The sequence below is a fragment of the Rhinolophus sinicus genome, chromosome 17 (assembly GCF_057876585.1).
Source record: "Rhinolophus sinicus isolate RSI-liver-muscle chromosome 17, RSI-T2T, whole genome shotgun sequence".
Taxonomy (NCBI): Eukaryota; Metazoa; Chordata; class Mammalia; order Chiroptera; family Rhinolophidae; genus Rhinolophus; species Rhinolophus sinicus.
In genome coordinates, this window is record NC_142517.1 from 104,155,111 (window position 1) to 104,161,110 (window position 6,000).

Sequence of the window (6,000 nt, forward strand, 5' to 3'; positions counted from 1 at the left end):
TACCAGATGCAGAGTTTAAAACACTGGTTATAAGTATGCTCAATAATCTCAGTGAGAACTTCAACAGAGAAATAGGAAACATAAAAAATGCAAATAGAAAACATAAAAAAGAACCAGTCAGAAATAAAGAACACAATATTCTTTATTCTTTGAAATAAAGAATACATTAGAGGGAATCAACAATTGATTAGATGAAGCAGAGAATTGAATCAGCAATTTGAAAGATAAGGTAGGAGAAAACACCCAATCAAAACAGCAAAAAGAAAAAAGAATACAAGAAAATAAAGACAGTTTAAGTGGCCTCTGGGACAACATCAAGCATATCAACATTTGCATCAAAGGGGTAGCAGAAGGAGAAGAAAGAGAGCAAGGAATTGAAATCCTATTTGAACAAATAATGATGGAAAACTTCCCTAACCTGGTGAAGGAAATGAATATACAAGCCCAGGAAGCACAGAGAATCCCAAACAAGATGAACCCAAAGAGGTCCACACCAAGACACAATCATAATTAAAATGCCAAAAGTTAAACACAAAGAGAGAATCATAAAAGCAGCAAGAAAAAAGCAGTTAGTTACCTACAAGGGAGCTTTCATAAAACTGTCAACTGATTTCTCAAGGGAAATTTTGCAGGCCAGAAGAGATTGGCAGGAAATATTCAAAGTTATGAATAGCAAGGTCCCAACCGATATTACTCTACCCAATTTAGAATTGAAGGACAGATAAAGAATTCTCCAGACAAGGAAAAGTTGAAGGAGTTCATCACCACCAAACTAGTATTACAATAAATATTAGAGGGACTTCTTTAAGAAGAAGAAAGGGGAAAAAATATTAAAAATATGAATAATAAAACGACAATAACTACATATCTATCAACAATTACTTTCACTATAAATGGATTTAAATGCTCCAATCAAAAGACATAGGGTGGCTGAATGGATAAGAAAACAAGACCCTTACATATGCTGCCTGTAACAGACTCACTTCAGATGGAAAGACATGCACAGACTGAAAGTAAAGGGATGGAAAAAGTGTTTCATGAAAATGGAAAAAAAAAAAAAAAAAAAAAAAAAGCTGGGGTAACAGTACTTATACCAGACAAAATAAACTTTAAAACAAAGCCTGTAACAATAGTCAAAGAAGGAACCGGCAGTCCTGGTTCTGGGTAAGAAACTGAAAATGCTACTTTGAAGGGACATGTACATCCATATGCTCATTGCAGCATGATTTACAAAGGCCAAGATATGGAGGCAACCAGGGTGTGCATCAACGGATAAATGGATAAAGAGGTGGTACATATATATATAATGGAGTTATTACTCAGCCACATAAAATAATGAAATCTTGCCACCTGCAACAACATGGATGGACCTAGGGGGTACTGTGCTGAGTGGAGTAAGTCAGACAGAGAAAGACTGATGCCATATGATTTCACTTATATGTGGATCTAAAGAACAAGATAAATGAATACACAAATCAGAAACAAACTCATAGATAATGAGAAGCTGCCAGGTGGTAGGGGGCTGAGGGGATGAGTGAAAAGGGGGCAGGGATTGAGAAGTACAAATTTGTAGTTACAAAATAATCATGGGAATGTATAGTATAACATAAGGAATATAGTTAATAATGTAATAACTATGTATGGTATCAGATTGGTACTAGATCAATCAGGGTGATCACTTCTGAAGTTACGTCTAAAATCTATGTTGTACACCTGAAGCTAATATAATATTGTATATCAACTGTAACTGGAAAAAATATTTGAAAAATAAATAAACTATCTGCAAAACCAGAATAGGAAACTATAATAAGGACATTTGGGGAGGGTAGAAGTTGAAAATAATATAGTAAAATTTTGAATTAAGATATGAAACATACAATGAGATATTCTTTTAGAACTTTAAACAAACAATTCTGAGAAGGAAAATAGAGATAAAAGGGTATGAGATGGGAGGGGTGCATGGAGACATTGGAAATGAAAGAGAAGGGTGAACTTGAAGACCCTGTTAGGAGAGGAACACAGCTTTACCCTGGCCATTGAAAAGAACTACATTTGTTACCAGCATTGGACTCACTGAAACTCCAGGCTACTCTGGTCCCAGGAAAGTAATCAGGGTGGTGTTTTTTCAATTTTTCAAGAAGGAGGTGAGGATAGAGGGGAGCGGATAACTGAAGCATTTCTCCTGATTCTGTGTATTCTGTCTCATAGTTCATAAGTACTGTTTTTAAATAAAATGGTCCATCTCTTTTATGAAGACTTATAGACAACTTGTGAGAGAGTCCTTGAAATATTATTTTGCAAAGAATGGATCAACTCTAATTATATTAGGAGATAATGCTCTTATTTCGAGGTCTCTGTATTCCAATTCACTGAGCCACTTCTATGGTTACTCAAAGCTTGACCTCTTCTGCAAAAAATGGATTCCAAATTTTCACAAACTCTAGCTCAAATAGATCTTTCCATAACTCACCATACTGAGAGCTTTTGATGTCATTTGGAACTACAGTATCTATTATCATGATGCCAAAATTAAGCCCTGAAAAAAAAAAGCATTTTTTCAAATCTCAAAGCGGAAATATTTTTATAGGCACAACAGATGGTAAAGTTTAACTTAAATGATCCCTGAGAGGTGGGCCCCCCAGGGAGGGAGTTAGCCTTGCAGAACTCCAGTAGAGTGCTAGGAGGGAATCAGGACTGGTCCACATGATAAAACAGCTGTAAATGCAAGGCGTCGACACCAATACCCAGTCATGCCATGGAAGTAACTGGTGCTTCCTCAACCAGGAATAAAGAGTAAAGGAATAGGGCTGACAGCCAAGGTCCAGACACATCTCACTCCTATCAGCATTCAACTATATTCAGAATGATAATCAAAAATATAACTGGTATGGCATGGGAACCAAGCAATCAGAACAGATGCTGGGGTAGATAGAATTCCATAGAGTGAAATTCTCCTTTCTTTCCATCCTTACAACATCTACTTAGTAAGCTTCGAATTGTGTATAAAATTGTGTGATATGTCTAGTGACCTCCCTTCCCTGCTGGAACTGGGGTGGTGGAGGGCACAATAAATTAGTCATTCTGTCTAAACCGAGGTATGAGTGAGCACTTTTTTTCCTTGTCATTGGGTGCAAACAAACACACATGCTCCTGTGACCTGAGCAGTTAGTAGTAACAGCCACGACAGCTTTTACTTTCTGCAGTTTGTAACCCATTTGATGACTTTTCATAAAAGTTATCTCCCATCTTAGTTTCAGATTCATCACACTTCTGTTTTATATATCCCTTTTGGTCTTCTCTTTAAGTCTTCTTTAGCCAAAGATGAAGAACCTATGTTCCTTACCTGCCAGTTGCCCCCACTTTGATGTCCCACAGGCATGCAAATTCATCAATTTAACTGGACTTTACCTAAAATCTCATTCTGTGATCCTTCTCTATATATGTGCACTGCCATATATCCAACTGTTCAGCTGGGAAGCTTCTTAAAACAACCCACTTCTCTTCCACTCTCCAAAATCTATTCACTTACTAAGCATCATCTATTTTTTTTTTTTTTTTTTTTGTAATCCCCAAAACCCCTCCCCTTCTTCCTAATTTTACTAAACAACATCTCCTTTTTCAAGATTACATTCTTTTGTGTCTGGAATTGTCACTAAATGATTTCCCAGCTGCTATCCTACAAATCATTCTTCACATTGTCATTAATTTAGTCTTTCTAAAGCAAGGGTCTAATAATAGTGTCTTTCTTACACTGAAAATTATATGATTCTTCAATCCATCCTCCAACGTATAATCCAATCTCTTTAGTATAACCTTTTATGAATGGCTCCGGCCCAACTTATCCAGGACTGTTACTTTGGATAATGGTAGCTAATGTAAGACAATGTCTAAGGTTTTTCCGATAGAATTTTACTTCTCTGTTATTTAAATAACTATCAAGATGGGGTTTCTGATGTGTAGGCAGCTTTTATCCATATGGTTCCAGGCCCACAAGATCCTTCTGTTCCATAGCTTTGCTGTACCTGAAGTCTCATCATTTTCCATATCAAGGGAGGGAAACAGCATGTTGAAGGCTAATCTACTTCTTACAATCCCTGGCTTAGGGTAACATATTTCTTTTATCTCATGTCTATTTTTTTGCAATCAACCCCTGCTGCCACGAGATCACACCACATCTGTGCGCATGTTACTCTCTGAGGCCCACGGCCTTGCCCCTTTACTTTTGATTTGGGCTTCCAGGTTTCAACTGTGCGGACCTCCTGTCTTAACTTCCTTTGCCTCTGGCTTTCAACATCCCCTAGGGTGGCCATGGCAGTTGTAACTTCATGGATCCTTTGCCGCACATAGGGTGTAAGAATGGCAACCAAGGATCCAAAAGCACTCGCAGGTGCAGTATCCAAAACCAGATCTCTCATGCTGGCTGTAAAAAGCTCATCATCCAGCCCCTGCATATTAGGGTTGAAAATAGCATGTCTCATACCCATTTCGTGGATGATTTGCATAAGTTCCATATATGACTGCCATTGACTCACAGTGCCTGGCAGCTCGCCAGCCTGTCCCCATATGGTGCGTACCGCAGCAGTGAGCCACTCCTTTAGAGAATGGTTGCCCTGGTCGTGGGCCAACTTATGGCAGTTCTGTATCCTTTGTCGCAGGGACGGATGCACTGTCAAGAAGGCTAGCTTTTCCATCTCGCCTGGGGAACAGAGAATGCTGTCTGCTCCCTCATCTCATAAATGTAATAGCCAAGCTGAGACTGGCTCTCCAGGGTGCTGTCGGTATCGCCTCCCCAGCTCCTGGAACTCAGGGGGGTGGTATAAGGGATGTAGGTTGTGAACTCAGTCACAGCTGGGTTGTAGGCAGCTGTCGTGAGGGGAGGCCTGCAGGGCATCCAGAGGGGTCTCTGCTCCCGCTCCCCATACAAGAACACAGGATATGGTGAGGCCAAAAAGGAACACCCACGGAGCCATAGGTGGGGGAGTCATACCACTATATTCTCTCTGGCGGCACTATACTCTCACTGGAGACTGGATCCACACTGTCCGCAAACCGCCATCCACACTTGCCAGCCCAGCCGCCATCTTCTTGCTAGCCCCCATTCTTTTCTCTCCTCTCTCCCTCTCTCTGCTAGCATAGCCACAGCAGTTATATTAGTGGCCAATGGCTCACTGGTTACAGCTGATGGCCAACTAACCACAGCTGATGGCCATGCAATCACAGTTGGCCATTTACTACCTGAGCCAGCACCTGTCTATGTGAGGCCGAGAGCCTGCAAACTACTTTCTGGGGCTCTGCCCCCACACTCCACCCCTACAGGCTCTTGCCTCACAATCTACGCGACAAGCGTCTTCCTCAAGGGGACCTGTGTGAGGAGCCTGGGGGTGAATGCAATATCCTGGACATAGCCAGGCTCTCTGGGCACAGCCAGGGTTTCTCAGGGCACCACCAGTACTTCTAGGCACAGCCAGACTTCCTGGACTTCTTAGGGTACCACCTGTCTTCCCGGACACAGCCAGGGTTTCTCAGGGCACCACCAGTACTTCTAGGCACAGCCAGACTTCCTGGACTTCTTAGGGTACCACCTGTCTTCCCGGACACAGCCAGGGTCTCTCAGGGCACCACCAGTACTTCTGGGCACGGCCAGACTTCCTGGACTTCTTAGGGTACCACTAGTTTCCCCGGGCACAGCCAGGATTTCTCAGGGCACTGCCACTCTCTCTGGGAACAGCCCGACTTCCTGGGCACAGCCAGGGTATCTTCAGGGCTCAGCCAAACTTCCTGGACTCAGCCAGGTCTCTCAGGGCACTGCCACTCTCTCTGGGAACAGCCCGACTTCCTGGGCACAGCCAGGGTATCTTCAGGGCTCAGCCAGACTTCCTGGACACAGCCAGGGTTCTCAGGGCACTGCCACTCTCTCTGGGAACAGCTCAACTTCCTGGGCACAGCCAGGGCATCTTCAGGGCTCAGCCAGACTTCCTGGACTCAGCCAGGGCTCTCAGG